Source organism: Mustelus asterias, chromosome 2, assembly GCF_964213995.1.
Source record: "Mustelus asterias chromosome 2, sMusAst1.hap1.1, whole genome shotgun sequence".
Taxonomy (NCBI): domain Eukaryota; kingdom Metazoa; phylum Chordata; class Chondrichthyes; order Carcharhiniformes; family Triakidae; genus Mustelus; species Mustelus asterias.
The window spans coordinates 27,657,280-27,679,332 of NC_135802.1; the positions used below are offsets into that span (position 1 = coordinate 27,657,280).

A 22,053-nucleotide genomic window follows, 5' to 3' on the forward strand; every position below is an offset into this window, starting at 1 on the left:
TAAAGGTTATACATGGTAAAGATGGCCTGGTAAACAAAGTAAAAACTACAACATCATACTGTCTCCATTTCACCTGCACATAAGCACACTTGTTGAATGAGCATTTTAGCAACCAAAAGATTATGATATGACTATTAAATAAAATTGGCGTTTAATACAAGACTGGGGATTCAGTTAAAAATAGCAATTTAGAAAAGGTAGCAATTGTCAAATTAAATCTCCACTTGATCAAGTAAAAAAAAGTAGTGCCGCCCCAGGACCGAATTACAGCAATTTTCTGCAACAAACCTCATTTTGGTTAGTTATGTGCAAACCACCTGTCAAAAACCGATTTGAGCATGTCCAAGAAAAGGCTCTACTACCAGTTTAAGTGTACAAACTGCCAATAAACATCCAGATGTACAATTTTACCATTTAGGTATGCCAAACTGCAATTGGAAAATCCTGCAAATGAAGAAAACTCCCAGGTACATGCTGCCCCCTCAGTAACATTATTCAAAATCATGCAGTTTCCGCATGTACAGGTGACATACATTTCTTCCCCACTTCATCACTCCCACCTAATTCTGACTGCTTGGATATTTCATTACCCCAAAGGTAATGTGTAAATGTAAGCTGTTGCAGGTGAATAAACACTGGCCAACAAGATGAGTGGCACAGAAATCTGGAAACTGGGTTAGCACTCCATTTCAAAAATAGCACAGGTATAAGTAAAAAAGTAAAGTTGCCGTAGTCCCAGATGACCATAGGCTGCTTTCCTCTGAGGGGGAAGAGCTGATCGGAGGATCACTACACCTCAGGTGAGGGGCAAGGTTGAGAAGGTGGGCCTTCATGAATAACCTCGGCCGGTATAGGAATTGAACCAATGCTTTCGGAGCAGGTCTTTTTATACAATAAGACAGAGGAATATCCTACCAACCATTCTCTGCTATTTACGGCATGGTGGTTAGGATTGATGCCTCACAGCGCCAGGGACCCAGGTTCGATTCCTGGCTTGGGTCACTGTTTGTGCGAAGTCTGCACGTTTTCCCTGTGGGTTTCCTCCGGGTGCTCCGGTTTCCCCTCACACTCCAAAGATGTGAGGGTTAGATGGGTTGGCCATGCTCAATTGACCCTAGTGTCAGGTGGTTAGTAGGGTAAATAAGTAGGGTTATGGGGATTGTGGTTGATGCAGACTCGATGGATTGAATGGCCTCCTTCTGCATTGTAGGGATTCTATGAAGTACCTCCAAGCAACCAGTGATGTAAACTACAATGAAGAAGAATCAGATATTAAATTAAAATATGAGCTTAGCAAGAGAAAACTTACTGCAATCTTAAAGCATCTGGATGCACACTAAAGAATTTCTGGGAATTTTGCAATGAGAAGGCTCAAGATAATCTAAACAAGAGTATTTTCAGAAGGCTCCAGGAAATAATTCAATTAAGATCAATTACAGGCTCAAATGGCTGCCTTAAGATCTGCATCTGAGTCCTAAAGAGTTGGACTTGCAACGAATATCAGACAATAGGCAGAGAGCAGGTGTAGCGTCCGGAGTAGCGAAATGTAATTTCAGGTTTTCGTTCAGCCAACAAATGTCCTTGCAAATTTCTAGTCATGGATCCCTGATAACTTTCTAGTGCTAATTCAAAGTCTACAAAAGCAACCTAAAAAGTATAGGATCATAAAATTACAAAGGCAGCCACCATTCAGCCTATTGTGGCTGTGCCAGCTCCAAGAGCTGTCTGACTAAGAACATTTTAAATCCTAACACACTATAATGCAAATCATAGAATGGTGCAGCAGACATCGGACCTCAAGCCTGTGCCAGCTTTCAGAATCACAATTGTTATGACACAGGGGGCAGCCATTTAGCCCATGTCTGCACCGCTCTCCAAGCAAGCATCATGACTTGATATCATTCCCTTGCCTTATCCCTGTACATTATATGAATAAAAACAACGATTTAATGCCCTCTTGAATGCCTAAAATGAGCCAAACACCACCACACTTCCAGGCAGAGAATTTCTGACCACTCGCTGAGAAAAGATTTGCATACCACATTTGCTTCTTTTGTAAATCACTTCAAATCTGTGCCCTGCTGTTCTTGATCCTTTTTTTGAGGAGCAGCAGTTTCTCCCCACCTATCCTATCCAGTCCCATGATGAATTTGAAGCTCTCCACCAAATCTCCTCTTGGCCTTCTTCTCTCCAAGGAGAAGATCCCAACCTCTCCCATCTATCTTCATTACTCAAGTTTCTTGTCTATGGAACCATTCTTGTTAACTTCTTCTGCACTCTATCCAATGCGTTCACACCCTTCCTACAGTGTGGAACCCAGAACTGTATCCAATACTCCTACTGAGGTCTAATTAGTGTCTTGTACAAGTTCAGCATAACCTCCTTGCTCTTGTACTTTATACTCCTATTAATATAGAGCAAAATACTATCTGCTATTAATGGCGCTCTCCACCTGCCCTGCCACCTTCAATGACCCAAGTTCCTGAGCCCTCCAAAGAATTTTACCCTTTGTTTTATATCATCTCTTCATGTTCTTCCTACCAAAATGCATCACCTCACACTTCCCTGCATTGAACTTCATTTTACCAGCTATCTGCCCACGCCACCAACTTATCCATGTCCTCTTGATCTTCCACACTATCCTCTTCATAGCTTACAAAACCTGAAGTATTGTGTCATCGGTAAACTTTGAATTTGTCTCATATTATTGACCTAAATCTTGGTAGACATCAGGAAAGGCAAGGATCCCAATACAACCCCTGGGGAACATCCCTACAAACCTTCCATGAGCCCAAACAATATCCATTGACTATTACTCTCAGCTTTCCATTATTCAGCCAATTTTTGTTATTCATGTTGCTACTGTCCTTTTTATTCCATGAACTACATATTTTCTCCAGTCTGTTGTGGGACGCTACATTGAATGCCTTCTGAAAGTCCATGTCAACCACATCAACAGCATTACCCTCAGTGACCCAGTAACCACCTCAAAAAAACTCCAAGTTAAACAATTTCTCCTTCAGAAATCAATACTGGCTCTTCCAAATTTACCCACACCTTTCCATGTAACTACTAATTCTATCCTGAATAATAGTTTCTAGAAACTTGCCCACCACTGACGTTAAACCAACTGGTCTTATGGAAGGTTTGTAGGGATGTTCCCCAGGGGTTGTATTGGGATCCTTGCCTTTCCTGATGTCTACCAAGATTTAGGTCATTAATATATAAGAGACAAATTCAAAGTTTACCGATGGCACAATACTTCCAGGTTTTGTAAGCTATGAAGAGGCCAGTGTGGAATATCAAGAGGACATGGACAAGTGGGTGGAGTGGGCAGATAGCTGGTAAAATGAAGTTCAATGCAGAGAAGTGTGAGGTGATGCATTTTGGTAGGAAGAACATGGAGAGATGATATAAAACAAAGGGTAAAATTCTTTGGAGGGCTCAGGAACTTGGGTCGACGATCCTTATAACCTTTTTTTTTTTAAAAACAAGGACATAACATTTGCAATTCTCCAGCCCTAGCTTTCATAGAGCTGCTTCATTACGCTTTGAGTGTGCAAGAGCTCTTTTCCCACTGGAATGTATGTAGACAATGCTCTTAAGAATTATGATCAAATTTCCTCCCACCATCTTTCAGGTGCTGCATTCTAGTGCACTTACTCACTACATAAATTTGTTTCCTCATGTCATCTCTGGCTCATTTGCCAATCACCTCAAAGTTAGAGTTCTCTGGCTACTGTCCTCACCGTCACTGGAAATACTGAAGACAAACTAAAACAATACGATTCTGAACACTAAATTTCCCTCATTGCTCTCGGCTCAGTGAACAACTCCATCTTCGCCACACAAGTCCTTACCCCAGTACAATTCAATGAACTTTCATCTGCACCCTTTCCAGGGTCTCGATACGCTTCCCAAATTCACCAACCAAGGGTTATGATGTTTTATAAAAGTTTGACACAACTTCCTTGGTTTTGTACTCTATTAATAGAGCAGGGGGTCCCATATGCTCTTATCAAAACAGCTTGTTCAGCCAGTCCTGGCACCTTCAAAGATTATTTCCTTGCACCTCCATGTCCTTTCTTGCATACCCCCTGCAAGTGTACCGTTTGGGTCAGAATGCCTCTCCTGATTTCTTACTGAACCTCTTTGCATTAAATTTCATCTGCCAAGTGTCAAGCCTATTTCACCAATTTATGCTCTCCTTAAGTCTGTTACTATCCACCTCATTGTTTGCTATGTCTTCAAGTTGCGAACCACTGAATTGCAAACTCTGAAATTATTCCCTGCATACCCAAGTCCAGATCATTAATACTGTACATCTAATATTGACCCCCTCCCACCACCTGAGATTGCCACTGCATATTTCCCTACATTCTAAAATAGCCAACCATTTGCCATTACTCTCTGCTTTGTCCTGTATGGAACACATCATTTAATCCCAGGGGCCTTTATCTTGTGAAGCTGCCCAGAACAAGGTATTTTGTCAAATACCATTTTGCCCCTAACACGGCTCTTGATGTCAAAGAACTTGATCAAAAAAGATTAAACAATTAGAGTACAATTATAGCATCCATTGCAGTCTGATCAGCCCATTGTTGCCAGGTTTCCCTCCCTCCCCTTAATTCTCTACTGCATTTTGAACCTAACAACTTTTTAAGTTTTCCTCCCTTTCTTTTTAACATCTTTTGTCGCCCAGGAAGTTCTAGCTTGACATGCACTTTCACCCCTCAGAAATGGCAAGGATGTGTCTGGGCGCCAACTGTTATCATGCAAAAGACTAATTTCTTAACTACCCCTTTGTAAATGTAATTACCAATCAGACCTTTTCTTCCCAATTTGGAAGAATTGGATGATTTAAAACAGACAAAATCATAAGCCGGGTTTGACAGCTTTGAAGAGCTTGCTTTGTAGTCATCTCTCATCCTCAACGTCCCAAAGCTTTCAGTACACTATTTGCAGTTGCTCTGTTAATCTGACCATTACCTTGTTTTGTTTACTTTTTTCAAGACTATTTTTCAGTCCTTTCCTCCATTTACATGTATTGTACAGTGGGACTGCCCCTTTTGTTACTCCAACAACTTCTGCTATCTGCCACCTTTTCCTCCAAGTGATTGCTCAACTCAGCTATCCTCGGATTAGTGCACAGAAAGCTAAAAGACATCACTCTGCTCTGAGCCACCAATCAGGTACATCCCTTCACAAGTCTGTGCTGGTTGGAAAGAAGATTAGTCAGAAGAGCACTGAAAAATACCAATTAGAAACACAATCCTCCGTCAAAACCCAGGTTCATAGCTAATTGTGGGACTGCAATTATTTTACTGCAGTACAAGTGGGCAAAAAGGTTTATGCAATGTAACTGACGAAAAGGTAGAAAAGTAATCAGAATACTACCAAAAAAATACAAATTCAATCACAACACAAGGACTATTAAAACACAGTCTTCATTTTGTGGGGCACAAAACGTTCAATATTTTCCAACAGTAATATTTGCAGTAGAATACATAATTCAAATCGTATTATGCAAGCAGAGCCCAGTATAATGGAATGCAATGCCAAACTAAAGGAACTCTTCATTGCAAAGCTATCACTGATGGAAATTTTGATGGAGTCTTTTGCGCAATATTGATTAAACTCTGATTTAGATGTTGCTGGTAGTTGCCCGATTTATGAATTTCACAAAGTTACTTAAGGCATAATTGCTCAATTACCAAGTCTCTCTCAACCCACAATTCCTCCTGCTGCCACGGTGACTGAAAGTATGCAGACTTCTGGAACTCGAGACTGCCCATTTTATTTTGTCCCTCTGTTTAATTTAGTTTTAGTTGGTTGACTAAAAGAATTGGAGCTCTTCTTCACCCAATGCTAGTTTTAAACTTTCAAGCAATCGGAGGTTTAATATAAACTTAGATACTTTCACAATCTCACACTGAAGTTTTTAAAATGCAGTCACTGCTAGAATAGGTCGAAATGTAGTCTATTTGTACAGCAGACTCAAAGCAATAATGGTTAGATAATTTGGATCTGATGTTGATTGAGGGATGTGTATTGGTGGGAATGCCTGGGATAACTCCCCTGTTCTACTTTGAAATAGTACGATGGGATCTTTTACATTTACAGTCATAGAATCCCTACAGTGCAGAAGGAGGCCATTTGGCCCATTGAGTCTGCACTGACCACAATCCCACCCAGACCCTATTCCCGCAACCCCACATGTTTACCCTGCTAATGCTCCTGACACTAGGGTCTATTTATCCTGGCCAATCAATCTAACCCGCACGTCTTTGGAGTGTGGGAGCAAATTGGAGCACCTGGAGGAAACCCATGCAGACACGGGGAGAATGTGCAAACTCCACAAAGGCATCTTGGAGGGGACGGAACTTGGGTCGGGCACCCAATTTGAAAGATTTCACACCAACATGGTGTACTTGATCTTTAAAGTTTAAGCTTATTTATTAATGTTATGAGTCGGCTTACATTAACACTGCAAAGAAGTTACTATGAAAATACCCTTTGTGCTCAGGTCTGAAGCTTCTTACACAGAGCCAAGTGTGCTACCAGTGCCACAGCTGACACTCATCCAAACACCATCAGGCTGCAAGAGCTGACAATAGAGCGTTTTATCCATCATCTGAAACATTGTTCTGTGGCTGGAGACAAAAATAACAGTTCTTTTAATGAGAAAAACTCTTCCAGCATTGATAGTGGTTGGGTTTAGGTGAAAAAGAAATTAGCAGGTTAAGAGTAGGGTGTAATTATATGGTTATATAAACAGCTTCCATGATGTAGACATTCATAATTAAGATCGACAGGAAACATGCAATTTTACGGATTTACAAAAATATTGATATACAATTAATGTATATCAAATACCAACTGGAAAGTGGACTTTTTCCAAAATTCATTAACATGGTGGAATATTGAAGACTACAGAATTCATGAAATATTGCTCCTATGTAGCAGACCGCACCATAAGCTTTCCTATAGTGCAGTTTGTTGTATTTAATTAGCAATGTCACACATGTAGTGGTTTGTCAGTAATCCATGACTTCCAACAGACCACTAAGATGGCTTTCTTAGTGAGAAAAAAAACATTGGTGAGCTTGTGGCTGCTGTTCTGAATTTAGTGCCAACACAAGGTGAAGCAGAGTCAGATGAATGTTGTACTGCAGCAAGCTGTTACACTTGACCAGAAAATACTGGCAAGTTGCCTGGTATTGAAATGTTGTTCACATAGATGAGTTTCAAAGAACATTTTAAAACGTTTGCACAGACTGGGTGATAGTGAGTGAAAAATTATTCCGTCATCCCTGGAGTTCCAGAAAAGGTGGACATTCAACTCAGCTTGTCGAAAGTGCATGCAACCACTCCCAATTTGACAACTCTAACAAGAGATCATAACAATGGTGACAAAGCAAATGGATAATGTTGTGACTGTACCACAGATTGCTCCCGACAGTCTGAAGCTGAAATAAAGAAGCATTTTGCTATAGGTAATTATTATTCTGCAACCAGATGTTCTTGATATCATGAGATGCTTGCAATTAGACGGTGTCCCATTTGCGAATGATTTGTTCTACGAGAAGACTACAAAAACAAGACGTTTATGTACAACATGCACCTGCACAAAAATATATTTTGTGAAACATTATTGTACATATTTATATGCAAATATTACAACTGATACAAATGAAACAGGGAAGGGGGAAGGTGTGTATCAGCTGTGACATTCTGGCCAGATCACACATCCGTTTGATTTGTCTATCTTCAGGTTTTTACACCAAAATAGCAATGCTCACTGAGTGGTCTTGCTGTCCTGAATGATAGCTGGAAGCAGCGAAGATATTTAAGTCACACAACAGATGTATGACTTAAAATAATATCACAGTAAAAAGAAATGTTATTTTGGAGCTGTAAAACAAACAGCTTTAGATAGTTTACCACTCCTTTTGAACAAACCATGGATCTTGGGGCCAGTCCAGAGCACTTCTGACTCGAGGTGTGATTATCTTTGATGGAGTTTTGTCAGCTATTTTTTGTATATTGTGAATATCTCTGCCAGCAAATTTGAAGCAATTTCTGAAAGAGTTTTTGTTTCCCAGCCACATTACCACCTCTGGAAGCACGAAGAATCAATTCTTGGCCCCTCCTATATCTCTATGCTGTCCAAAGTACCATTGCGCAAAGGACTTGGGAATCTGCATATATCCACATATATGCCATGATCTCTCGTTCAACCTCTTCATTCAAGTCCTACACAACTTGCGACACCCAGTCTTGCATAACATAATTTTCCTCTAGATATATCAGGAAGACTAAAGTCATCAACTTCCAAGAAATTCCATACTCCTGCCACCCTCAATGTTGAAACAAACTATCCATGACATCTGGGCCCAAGCTGAACTTCTGACTCCATGTTCACTTAGCTTGTGCTTATGTTGTGCCTCTAATGTAATAAAACGTCCCTACATTTTTCAAGGGAGGCGAAGACATGGAGGGATTGGAAAACAAGGATGAAGATTTCTAAAATCAAGATGTTGCTTGGCCAGGAGCCAATGTCAGTCAAGGAGCACTTGTGCAAACAAGACTTGGTACAAGCAAGCGCACACAAAGCAGTTTTGTAGGTCTTGAAGTTTACTGAGTAGAGAGGGAGGCCAGCTAGGAGTGCACTGGAATAATCAAGTGATATTTCTGTAGATGAGCTGGGACAGGGGTTAAGCCAGCTGATGCTGCGAAGGTAGAGATCAGTGGTCGCACAGACATGACCAGAAACTCATCTCAGTCAAATGTGACACGAGATTGAGAGTAGACTGGGTTAATCTCAAACAGTTGGTAGGATGAGGGAATGTAGTCAGCGGCAAAGGCACACAGGCGACAAAAAAAATCCACAAATACGGTCTACTTCCAGCACTCGGACACCCCAACTGCTGCCTCAGTCTATTCAATTTGGAAAAACCCCACTCTTGCCTTTGTTAGTATTTTGATGCTCTCCTGGTCAGTCCGCCATCCTATTAACCCATCACCCCACACATCCACTTCAAAATTTGTATTCTTGAGTTTAAATTCTTTCAAGAGCTGCCTCCATCCTCTCCCCATTATTTGTGAAACTCTCTGCCATCTTATAATCTCTCAGCTTCCCTTCATTCCTAACGAGCCGCTGAGAAATCCCTTCAAGTCTACTACTGCAACTTTTTCCCCCTGAAATCGCAAAGCTGACCCGTGCCAAATTCACCAAATCATCAAATTCAGTAAGGATACGCAACAGTTAGCTAGGAAGGGAAAAAAAAGGTGTGTTGCTTCAGCCATGACCATCCTCACGGATTAGAAGAGCTTTGAGGTCAATATAAGCAATGTATTAAAGAACTGCAACAATTTCCCTGGAATCATATACTGAAGATATTGCAACCATCAGGGTAGGCACTGAAAATGAGTTGCATACCATTCAGGGATATGGTGCCTATGCAATGAAAAGAAAATTGGAAACATCAAATATGGGCACATACAAATTAATTCCCGCTTAGAAAAAAACTCACAAATTAAGTATGCTGGACAGCAAGTGGTAGAAACATTTAATTCATTTTTCCATAGAAAAGGAGTTCTCCGTTACCTAACTTTCCCTTTAGAGGACTCCAGAATTCACCTCCTCCAATTGAGATGGCCATCGCAGGTTTAAGTTAGAGGAGGGGATATTGACAAGGTATCTCAAAAACTGATTTCCAATTGCTGCCAAGTCAATTCAAAAGAATGAAAAAAGGTTATTATATGTTATAACTTTTTAAAAGGTGGTCAGAACTTAGGACATCCTAGCAGAAAGTGGTGTAGGTAGAAAACAGCAGCTTTTGAAATAATTTTTCAAATATCAAGGTGAAGGGGCAGAGGAATTTCACCAAATGGATAAATTGTGAATCACCAACAGAGCAGTGGGCCAAATGAGCCGCTTTAGAGAGAGGTGGAAATGAAGAGACAGGAAGAGAAAGGGACAAAGCACAAAAGCTATAGGTTGAATTATAATATTTCTCACAATGAGAAAGCATTGAAACTCTGCAAAAAAACCTTAGTTGCATCTTTATTCAAAAGATTGCTATAAGGCACGAATAAAAGTCTGTAATGTACACCCAGCTCAAGGGGCTCATTCATTTTCAATATTAAATAGCAAAGTAGTTACAATTAATGCCAAGTGTGGTGCACAGTGTTGGTCTCCATATTTGAAGGAAAATACACTAGAAGCAGTTCAGAGAAGATGTACTAGATTGAGTTTTTTAAAATTCATTCATGGAATCTGGGCATCACTGGCTTGATGATTTATTGCCCTCGAGAAGGTGGTGAGCCATCCCCATGGTTCACTGCATTCCATGTGTTGTAGGTACACCCATAGTGCTGGTAGGGAGGGAGTTCCAGGATTTGAGCGACAATAAAGGAATGGCGATATATTTCCAAGTCAGGCTGGTGAGTGGCTTGGCGAGGAGCTTCCAGGTGGTGTTCACGTGTCGGTTGCCCTCATCCTTCTAGCCCGTAGCAGTCATAAGTTTGAAAGATGCGATCTAAGAAGCCTTGGGGAGTTCTTGCAATGCATCTTGCAAATGGCACACAGCTGTCACTGTTCATTGATGACGGAGTTGTTTTTGTATAGAGCACCAATCGAGCAATCTACTGTCTGATGTTGGATGAGTGCTGTTGGAGCTGCACTCATCCAGGCAAGTGGAAAGTATTCCATTACACTTCTGACTTGTACCTTCTCGATGGACAGACTTTAGGGAGTCAGGAGGGGCGTTACCCTACACAGGATTCCAAGCCTCTGATCTGCTCTTATAGCCACTGTATTTTAGATGGTTGGTCCAGTTCATTTTCCTGGTCAATGGCAACCCCCAGATTGCAGATAGTGGGGAATTTAGTGATGGCAATGCCATTGAATGTCATGGGATAATGGTCAGATCCTTTCCTTTAGAAGATGGTTATTGCCTGGGACCTGCATGGCACAAACGTTACTTGCCACTTGTCAGCCCACGCCTGAATATTGTATAGGTCTTGCTACTTATGGACATTGACTCCTTCGGTATGAGGGATCACGGATGGTGCTCATTGTGTCAGTGAAAATCCCCACTTCAAAATCACCCTCCTTCCATCATAAAGTCAGATGAAACAGCTGAAGATGGCTGGGCTGAGGGCACTACCTTGAGAAATTCCTGCCACTGTAGCCGTACTGCAACATCTTGGGTAGGGACAAGGCAAGCTCTGGTGCACAAGTCTTCAGTACTACCGCCAGAATACTGTCAGGGTCCATAACCTTTGCAGTATCCAGTGCCTTCAGTGGTTTCTGGACATCGTGTGCAGTGAAGCAAATAGGAAGGCTGGCATCTGTGATGCTGGGGATCTCTGGAGGAGGCTGAGGGGGATTATCCACTCAGGACTTCTGGTTGAAGATTGCAGCAAATGCTTCAGTCTGGTCTTCTGCGCTGGACTCACTCTTGAGGATGGAGATATTTGTGAAGCCTCCTCCTCCAGTGAGTTGTAATTGTCCAGCATCATTCACAACTGATGTGGCAGGACTACAGAGCTTAGATCCGATCCATTGATTACGGAATAGCTTAGCTCATAACACATTCAGCTTTCACTGTTTGGCACACAAGTAACCCTGTGTTATAGATACACACCTAATTCTTAATGCCTGGTGCTGCTCCTGCCCTCGTTTAAGCAGGCTTGATCCTCTGGCTTCATGGTAAAGTGGTGAATACATTGAGCCATGAGGTCACAGATTGTAGTAGAGTACAATTCTGATATTGATGGACAAAGTGACTCATAGTTGCTCTGCTTTGGGTGACTCGATCTGTTCGAAATTTATTCCACTTAGCCTGGTAGCATTGCCACATTTTTAAAAATCCCCTCACCCCATTGTGTTAATTCATTTGTGGGACGTGGGCATCACTGGTTGGCCAGCATTTATTGCCCAACCCTAACTGCCCTTGAACTAAATGGCTTGCTAGGTTATTTCAGAGGATAGTTGAGAGTCAACTACATTGTTGTGGCTTCAGAGTCACATGTAGGCCAGACCAGGAAAGGATGACAGATTTCCTTCCCTAAAGGACATTAGTGAACCGGATGGGTTTTTCTGACAATCGACAATAATTTCATGGTCATCAGTAGATTCTTAATTCCATTTTTTTAAAATTGAATTCAAATTCCACTATCTGTCGTGGTGGGATTCAAACTCAGGTTCCCAGAACAATCGCCAAGTTTCTGGATTAATAGTGTAGTGATAATATCACTAAGGCCATCACCTGCCCCCCTCAACGTGAAGACAGACTTCATCTCCAGAAGGACTGTGAGATGGTCACTCCTACCAATACTATCAGGGACAGATACATCTACGCCGACAGATAAGGCAAAGTCTATCTTTCTCTCTTGTTGGTTCCCTCACCACCTGCTGGAGACTCAGTCTGGCAGCTGTGTCCTTTAGGACTCGGCCAGCGCAATCTGTAGTGGTGTTACTGAGCCATTTGCAAGTATATTCTGCGCCCTTGCCACCTGCCAGTGCTTCCTCCAAATAGCTCAACATGGAGGCATACGGGTTCATCAGTTAATTTTGATGCATCATGTTAAAGGGCAGTTAGTAGTCGACCACAATGCTGTGGATCTGAAGCCACATACACCAGACCAGGACAGGAGATTTCCTTCCCTCAAGGACAATAATTAGCAAACCAGTTGGGCTTTTTACAACAATTAACAATGGTTTCACAGTCACTCTTAATTCCAGATTTTTAATGAATTCAAATTCCACTATCTGATGCAGTGGGATTCAAACCTGGGTCCCCAGAGCATTACTCTGGGTCTCTGGATTACTAGTCCAGGGGCGGCACAGTAGCAGAGTGATTAGCACTGCTGCCTCTCAGCGCCAGGGACCCAGGTTCGATTCCTGGCTTGAGTGACACACTATGCAGAGTCTGCACATTCTCCCCATGTCTGCATGGCTTTCTTCCTGGTGCTCCAGTTTTCTCCCACAGTCCAAAAGACATGCTGATTAGGTGCATTGGCTATGCTAAAATCTCCCTCAGCGTACCCGAACAGGCACCAGAGTGTGGCGACGAGGGGATCTGCACAGTAACTTCATTGCAGTGTTAATGTAAGCCTACTTGTGACAGTAATAAATAAACTTAAAACAGTGACAATACCACTACGCCACCACCTCCCTGGAAAGGGCAGGTTGTCTCATGAGAAAACATGGACAGGTGAGCTTGTACATACTGGAGTTTAGAAAAGAGACAATTTGATTGAATCATATCAGATCCTGCAGGGTCTTGACAGTGGGTGTGGAAAGAATCATTCCTCTAGGAACTAGGGCTCAATGTTTAAAAATAAGGGGTTGCCTATTTAAGACAAATAAAGGGGATTTTCTCTCAGCTGGTTCACTGGGTGAACTGCCAAAAGGCCGCTAGTACTGTTGTGTTCTGCACCTTCAAGAGAAGGGGGCTTGACATGTGGTGGGAGCAGGTTGTAGCAGGCAAGTAATTCAAATACTTCAGTGTATCGAGAGAACATAAGACTTTTGTGGTTCATAGGTAGTGGAAGCAGTCATATTTTTAAGATAAGATCGTTGACGACAGCGGGGGGGGGCGGAATGGAAGAGAAGAGGTGCACGGTTATTGGGGATAGGTGGAAAAGTAGGGTTGCAGTTACTATCAGATTGGCCATGATCTTATTGAATAGCAGAGCAGGCTCATGGGGCCAACTGGCCTACTACTGCTTCTAATTTATATGTTTCCTAAGTAGGGCACAAGTTGCCAACCAAGTCAGTTAGATAAGCAGGCATATACAAAGGAGTATCCACTGTTCTCAACTGTGATTACACATTTAAAACTCAGAACCCTCACTGAAGCCAATTCAGGATACCCAAAATCAAACAAAGCAAAAACTAAAGTTGGTCTACATTTGATACATAAAGCATCATGAAATGCATGTCAAGGAACTGACACTCCAGACTTGACGATAAGCCATTATGAAAGCTGACAACCATAAACTTGGAAATTTACTCAAATTCAAATTAAAAACTCCTAATGCCAAGACAAAAGACTTTATCAATCTTCAACCTCATCAGAAACACCTCCTCTCTTCCACCCACTAATGCAATTAGAATTTGTATATTTAGAAAAAAACTTTACAAAACACTTATTGTTCAGTTCTTTGGATTCAAAAGGAAAGCTCACTGATCTAACACTGATTTTTGCTTGCGATCTGATAGTGGCTATCGTTACAAATTATTGAGGCCGACGCATTACATCTGTGATTTTACCAGTTGCAAGTTTGGGGCACAGAGACACGAAATATGCTGAGAATCTAGCTGTAACTCCAATAAAAGAGGGGTCTCAAAAGGCACTAAGCAGTTTGATCTTTAATGTTCAGACTGGCCCAAATAATCAGAATCACTACAACTGAAGTTATCACAACGCACCATGTAGGATTTGAATTATTTCCCTGTGCAACCAGCCGCCACCACTCAAACATCCTGCCCTCTTAAGGTGCAGAACTTTGGTGGAGCACAGAAGTGCAAGCAGTTCGCCCAAGGAACCAAATTTCTTCTAATAACCTGGCCAGTTGACACTATATTTAAGCCTACTTCAGAATAGGAGCTAAGCCAGTCTAGTCTCTTTCAGGCCTTGATCTTGCACAGTACTAACTGAGCAGTGCCTTTACCGCAAATCGTTTAATACAAAAATCTTTACAGATCTGAACTCTCGAGTTGACTACTGTCTTGCAATTAGGAATTGTCTGGTTTAAAGTACAAATTTATTGATCAGATTTTTGTGGCAAAGTGGATGTCTGTGCAAATGGTGACCGTCATGAAGAATGACCAATATCTCTTGTACTGCATCAAGTAACAGATACCAACTCCTAGTTTTGAAATGCTTGACACTTAAGCTCGACAGAAAACAAGAAATTGGCCATTTTGCAGGCAAATTCTCTGAACAGTCGTCTCAAACATCAGTCCAATATATTTTACTGCCTGGCATGTCCCCTCAGTTTTAATTGAGTTTCTGCCTCAATTATTTACATACCGACTTAAACCTATCTCTGGCCAAAGATTTGGTCAATTCTTCCAATCTCACGTGGTATAATGGTAAAGTCACTGACCAATCATGTTCTGGGGGCATGGGATCAAATCCCACCACAGCAGCTGATATAATTAAATATCGATTTGAAACGAGTCTCAGTAATGGTGACCATGAAATCATTGTTGATTGTTGTAAAAAAAAAATGTTCTTTCGGAAGGGAAATTTGCTATCCTTACCTGGTCTGCAACTGCAGATCCACGTAGAATCACAGAATACGGCACTGGATCTCCAAATGAGCAAACTCACCTCATACCATTCTCATCTTCTCCCTGCAATCCAACACATTCTTCCTTTTCGGCTAACAGTCTAATTCATTTTTGAATGCTTCAATTGAACCTGCCTACAACACACTCTTAGACAATGTGTTCCAAACCCTTGCTGTTTGCTGCATTAAAAAATCCTCTTAAATCACTCTTGCTTCTTTTCTAATTACTTTAAATCTGTAACCTCCCAATCCTTTCTTCCCCCTATCTACCCTGCCCAGACCCATCATGACTTTGAATACCTCCATCAAATCTCCACCAATGTAATTAACTCGTAACTACCCTCGGAAATAGTTTGACAAACCAGTTGAAGGGCCTTTAGGGATAGGCAACCAAGGCTAGCATTGCCAGCCGCACCCACATCCCATGAATCCCCATTTTTAAAGAATTGTCTGACAATTACTCCTACAAACTGCTCAAAGACTTTTGCTAGATTCAAGGTGCTATTTAAATGCAAGTTGCTTTCTTGTATCTCTACAGCACTTTGTTAAAGACACTATATTTGTGACATGACAGTTAGTGCTTCCCTAAACTGTTCTGTCCTTTTTCCTCCTCCCTATCTTTTCACAATGTTGCAATTAAACGTTGCTCCAGTCCCTTGCTCAAACACACGTACAGAATTATAAAACTAAAACTCCTTTCCTCCTTCGGCCAGCCATTCCTTTGTCCTAGAAAAAAAAAATGAGGATTTGACAACCAAAAGTTACGTAACATGTATTTCCCGATTTTCTTTTCAACTTTATGGACTCATACCTTCACTATAAAGTTTGGTCCTCCAATTTCTCAATTCTACTTTCGAGCCATGAATGGTGCTTGCATTTCTGACAAAAGCACAATGAAACTAGAAGTTCCACACTATTTCTGAACCATTTTGAGCAAAGTTCATGAACACAAGTGATTGGGTAATGCACCTGTACAACATCAGCGGTAACTATCACATGACTAACATTTCTTGAAACTCAAAAATATTTATCTGCATATACCAGATCCTTGTGATTAAATTACAATCCTGTCTATATCACCAGTTTCTAAGGAAATTTATCCAATTGTGCACTAGCAATAATTGCCAGTAAACAAAGCTGCTTATACCACTTGTGTATTGCACCTTTAAAGATATACATCTTTAATATAATAGAAGATCCAAAGCAACTTCGCTGGAACAAACTAAATTTGACAGTTGCTAAGTTTTTCTGACACTTTCTTTTCATTTCTATGCCAATATACCATTAGGCCCCCACAAGGGAACTGCTGTGCTTATGTTTGCTGTGCATTGATAAATAATGTTTGAATTACTAATCATAAATCTTCAGAGTTATAATCTCAATTGCACAAAGTTTAAACTTAAGCCAAGTTTAAACCTAAGCAGTCCCTTCAAACCAAAAAATTAACTCAGTGTAATGAAATTTCAAGATTATAAAGTTTTTAAAAATGATGTGCTCTGGCACTACACATTTCATTTGAGTAACGTCAGTAGAATTCAGAATGGATTTTAATGCACGTTTGGTTGGTGGTGCTAAATGCATTTTGGAGACCTACCATATCCAAAATGTAGATTTAAAAAAGGTAGATAAAAACGAAGACCCTGCTTTACATACTAATCAGAAAACTGGATCTCCCCCCCCCCCCCCCCCGCGGGTTGAAAAGAAATCGTTCTTTTCTTGGAAGCAGTTGAGCAAAGTGTTAAAGCTCAAGTAGGCCAGAAGCCTACATAGTGTCCCTGGAAACTTTTTTTTGCAGCGCAAACCCAGTAGCAACAGACGCAGTGCGGTCTGTGGTACTTAGCTGACACAGCTGTGAATCTCGCTGACATTTTTTTTGTGTCGAGGGGGCAAGTTCTCGTCAACTTCGGTGGGGTGGACAACCATCCATCCTTTATGTACCCGTTAAATAGTTGCCAAATCATACTACCCAAGACTCTGAGCTGCTGATCTAATGGGATCACTACCTGCACTTCTCTCTCTTTCCCCCACCCACCCGCTTTCTTCCCCTTTTCGGATTAGAGGGGGGAAAAAAGGAGGAAAAGAAAGTGACAATGACTGCTGCACAAAATCCTTAATGTCGGGGGGGGGGGGGTGGGGGGAGAAACATGTGGACACAAAGTAAAGGTCGACATTTATTCTCCCCATCTACCAAAAAAAATCACGAATAAAATGCAACCAAAGAACGGATTGGGGGGGGGGGGGGGGGGGAAGAGAAGATGGCGGGGGAGAGGGGGGGGTAAAGCACAGAAAGATACATGCGTCACACTGAAGTGAAATTTTAAGAAATAAGACTTTTTTAAATCCTGCAGATTCATTTCCCTCTTTTTTTGGTGGTGGTGGTGGGAGGAGAGGGGTTCAAGCTCCAGCCATTCATATTGGAGGGAAGCACATGTTCTTCATGGACTCGGTGCACAAACAACCACCCTCCTCCCCCACCTTCCCCTCCCATCACCACCACCACCCGCCGAGCAGGCATGGAGTAAACCCGCCAGATTAAAGCACACACACACAAAAAAACAGAGCCAGGCCTGGGGCCTGCAAGCAGGCAGGCTGGCTGGCTGTGCCCTCTTTTAATTTTAAATATGTATATCTCTCTCTCACACACACACAGTCAGCAGCAGCTTTTTCTTCAATCCAGGCTTTATCCCCACACACCCTTCCCCCCCCCCTCTCCAGACAAGATAGGGTGTCCGGGATAGAGAGAGGAGAGGGGGATGCGGTCAGATATGATTCCCCTCCCTCAGGCCTGCTCTCACCACCATCAGCTTCACTGCTGCTGCTGCTGCAACATGGCGGCCACCATGTCTCCCTCCCCTCCCGCTGCCCCGGCCTGAGGCCCCCCCCCGGAGGCACACATCCCGCATTTCTCTCTCTCTCACCTGCCCGCCGCTCCTGCCTTCACTGGGGTGGGTTGGTTGGTTGGAAGGAGGAAACGCCGCTCGATCCTCTCTCGCTCTCTTCCCCCCTTCGGGCGGCGGGACAACAACAAGAAGCAGCAGTAGTAGAAGAAGCAGGAGGAGGAGGAGGAGGCGCCGCTGCGGCCCCGGGAATCTCTCTCTCTCCACACGCACACTAACTCCCTGTCTCTGTGAGTGAGAAGCCGGCCTGAGAGGGAAAGCCCCCCTTTTTCGACAAAACCCGGTCAATGGTGGGGGATTTTTTTTTTCTCTTTTAAATTATCTCTCCCTCTCTCTCCCCCACTCTTCTTTTCCCTTTTTTTGGGGGGGAAGAGGCCTCGACGATATAGGCTCGGGGCCTGGCCGCCGTTTAATCCCAATCAGCTCCGGTTAAAAGCGCTTCGTCGTCCGATCGGCTCTCTCTCCTGGCGGAAGGAGGGGGGGGGGGGGGGGGGAGGGAGGGAGGGGGATGGGCAGCTCCTGGCGTGGAGGGAGCGAGAGGGCGGGGTACCGAAAGCTCCGCCCCCTCCTCCACCACCTGACATCATTGCTGACCCCGCCCACTCAAACTGCTGTTTCCCGATTGGCCTCGGCGCCTGACAATCATCAATGTTCCCGCCCCCCCGCCCACTTCGATTGTCTTATCTGTCAATCATCGAAGTTCCAGCTCCTCCCCACCTGTCAATCATCGTGGTTCCCGCCCCTATCCGCAGCCGGCTTCGATTGGGGCCCCACAGCTGTCAGTCTTCGATGTCCCCGCCCCTCCCCTCCCCTCCTCCCCACCACTTTCGATTGTTTTCCCGGCCTGTCAATCATCCAGGTTCCCGCCCCCTATCTCCCCAGCCGCTTCGATTGTCCTCCCCACTCGTTAATCAGCGAGGTTCCCGCCCCTCCCCCATCCGTCAATCAGCGAGGTTCCCGCCTCGCCCCCATCTGTCAATCACCGCGTTTCCCGCCTCTCCCCCTTTTTTTAATTAATGGGAACTCCGCGATTTGTAGCCGCGCTCCTGCTGCTGTTTGTAAGGCGCCTTGAAACAATTACCCTTTTTTTTTGAACAATCTATATAAATCATTCCTAAATTCCATTGCCTTTTGAAGTTACTTTTTGCACTTATTTTATTTTGCATTAAGGTATTTTAAACAGGACACCGAGAATGAATGTTGGTTTTGCAAGTCCGGAGAGGCGTGTGTTTGGTTGTAGACACGTTCTCTGGCCGTATGGAACACTCGTGGCCCCTCTTAACTCGTCAAGACATTTAATTCCTAAACATGCTGCAGAAAAGCAGTTAATGTATTTTTTATTCGGGTTTTATTTTTTAAAAAACAGAAGAAGCCAGGTGTGCCGAGCTGCTTTTGGACACAATGATGTATAAGAGATAATAGATGGTTTCGCTTTTTTTTAAACACACACACACACTGATGATAGTTTTCTTTTCCCGCCTTCTTCCCGTGTGCCGCAGTGCGTAAATGACGCTTGAATGCACCTGGAAATGAAAGCAAATTGTGGCCTCAAGTTATCATTGCACGAGGTTGCATTGCTTCCCCAGTGTCTGCTGCCCGCTTTCCGCCGGCTTTCCCGCCCGTCCGTCCCGCCGCGGCACCAAAAGCTGAATGAACGCGAGCGGCGGGACGGGGATCGCGTCACAGGCGAGGCGCGTGTGGAAAGGCTACAAACCTCCTCGTGTCTCCCCTCCTTCCTCCTCCTCTCCCCTGCAATGGGGCTGCTCTGCAGCACAAATCTGTGCAAACACCCTCTGCCCCCCCTTCCCTAAATTGTCAGACCCTGTCAATTTACTTTCAGCCTGTTTTCTTTTAAATTGGAGGAGCAGGGAAACAATTTTATTGACTCAAAGCAAAATACTGCTGGAAAAATGTTGGCATTTCTTAGCAAGTTTGACAGCATCTGTCTGTACCTTTAAGACTTGATTACCTGTAAAGATTTGCATTCCAACCATTATTTTGTAGATTGAGTTTGTGTCTTTATATGCCCTGTTTGTGAACACAACTCCCACTTACCTGACGAAGGGGCAGCGCTCCGAAAGCTAGTGGATTTTGCTACCAAATAAACCTGTTGGACTTTAACCTGGTGTTGTGAGACTTCTTACTGAGAGAAGAGGCACAGTAAGTAGTCTCACCACCCCAGGTTATAAAGTCCAACAGGTTTATTTGGTAGCACGAGCTTTCGGAGCGTTGTCCCCTCATCAGGTGATGTTGGACTTTAACCTGGTGTGGTGAGACTACTTACTGAGCCTACCCCAGTCCAACGCCGGTAACTCCACATCGAGAGAGAAGAGGTTTAAACTTTATTTATTAATGTTACAAGTAGGCTTACGTTAACACTGCGATGAAGTTACTGTGAAAATTCCCTAGTCGCCACACTCACTCCAGCGCCTGGTTCGGATACACTGAGGGAGAATTTAGCACAGCCAAATTCAGCTTTCAGACTGGGAGGAAACCGGAGTACCCGGAGGAAATCCACAAAGACACGGGGAGAACGTGCAGATTCCGCACAGTCACCCAAGCCAGGAATTGAACCCGAGTCCCTGGCGCTGTGAGGCAGCAGTGCTAATCGCTGTGCCACCATGCTGCCAACATTTAGAATCGAGCCAACGTTTGGAGTCTGGATTACCTTTCATCAATCACGTGAACAAAACATTGATTTTGTTGTTCAAGTGATGGTGGAATTTGAATTCTACAAAAAATATTTGGAATTACGAATCTAATGATGACCATGAAATCATGGTTGATTGTCAGGAAAAACCCCATCTGGTTCGCTAATGTCCTTTAGAGAAGGAAATCTGCCGTCCTTGCCTGGTCTGGCCTACATGTGACTCCAGAGCCACAGCAATGTGGCTGACTCTCAACTGCCCTCTGAAATGGCCGAGCAAGCCATTCAGTTGTCTCAATTGCACAAGAAGGCAGCTTATTACCTGCTCGAGGGCAACTAGGGATGGGCTATAATGCTGGCCAGGCGGCAACACCCAAGTCCCACGAATGAATTTTTAAAAAGTAACTTTGTAGTAAGTCCCAACCAGAGCAATGAAGTAAATGCCCTGTTAATGTGTTCTTTGTGGTAATAGGCTATCTGCCCCAGTCATCTGTCAGGAAACCTTTGCAGGATAGAGCTTGACAGCACAGAAAGACGCACTTCGGCCCATCGTGTCTGTGCCGGCCATCAAGCACCCAACCTAATCCCATTTACCAGCAGTTGATCCGTAGCCTTCAATGCTCTGGCATTTCAAGTGTTCCTTTAAATGCTAATTAGATGTTGTGAGGGTTCCTACCTCTACCACCGTTTCAGACAACAAGCTCCACCTTCCTAGAAACATAGAAATTAGAAGAAGGAGTAGGCCATTCAGCCTTTCGAGCCTGCTCCACCATTCATTTTGATCATGACTGATCATTGAATTCAATATTCTGATTCCCCCCTTCCCCCCATATCCCTTGATCCATTTAATCCCAAGAGCCATATCTAATTTCTTCTTGAAATCAGACAAAGTTTTGGCCTCAACTTTTGTGGTAGTGAATGCCACATATTCACTACCCTCTGGATGAAGACATTTCTCCTCACCTCAGTTCTAAAAGATTTACCCCTTATCCTCAAACTATGACCCGAGTTCTGGACCCCCCCCCCCCCTCCTCCCCCCAACCATTGGGAACATTCTTTCTGAATCTACCCTGTGTTACCCTGTTAGAATTTTATAAGTTTCGATGAGATCCCCTCTCACTCTTCTAAACTCCAGTGAACATAATCCTAACTGACTTAGTCTCTCCGCATATGACAGACCTGCCATCCCAGGGTACA

General features: G+C 43.2%; 1 protein-coding gene across 2 annotated transcripts in view; it reads right to left on the reverse strand.

Annotated features, from left to right (window-relative positions):
* The window catches only part of larp4b (La ribonucleoprotein 4B), a 125,037-nt gene extending 106,362 nt beyond the window's left edge, over nt 1-18,675 (reverse strand). The window contains exon 1 of one of the 2 annotated variants that reach the window (XM_078232666.1): nt 18,231-18,675. The gene's annotated coding sequence lies outside the window, so the exon portion shown is untranslated. The remainder of the gene's footprint in view (nt 1-18,230) is intronic. The other variant, XM_078232674.1, reaches the window with a different exon arrangement.
* Between the last annotated feature and the right edge of the window lie 3,378 nt (nt 18,676-22,053).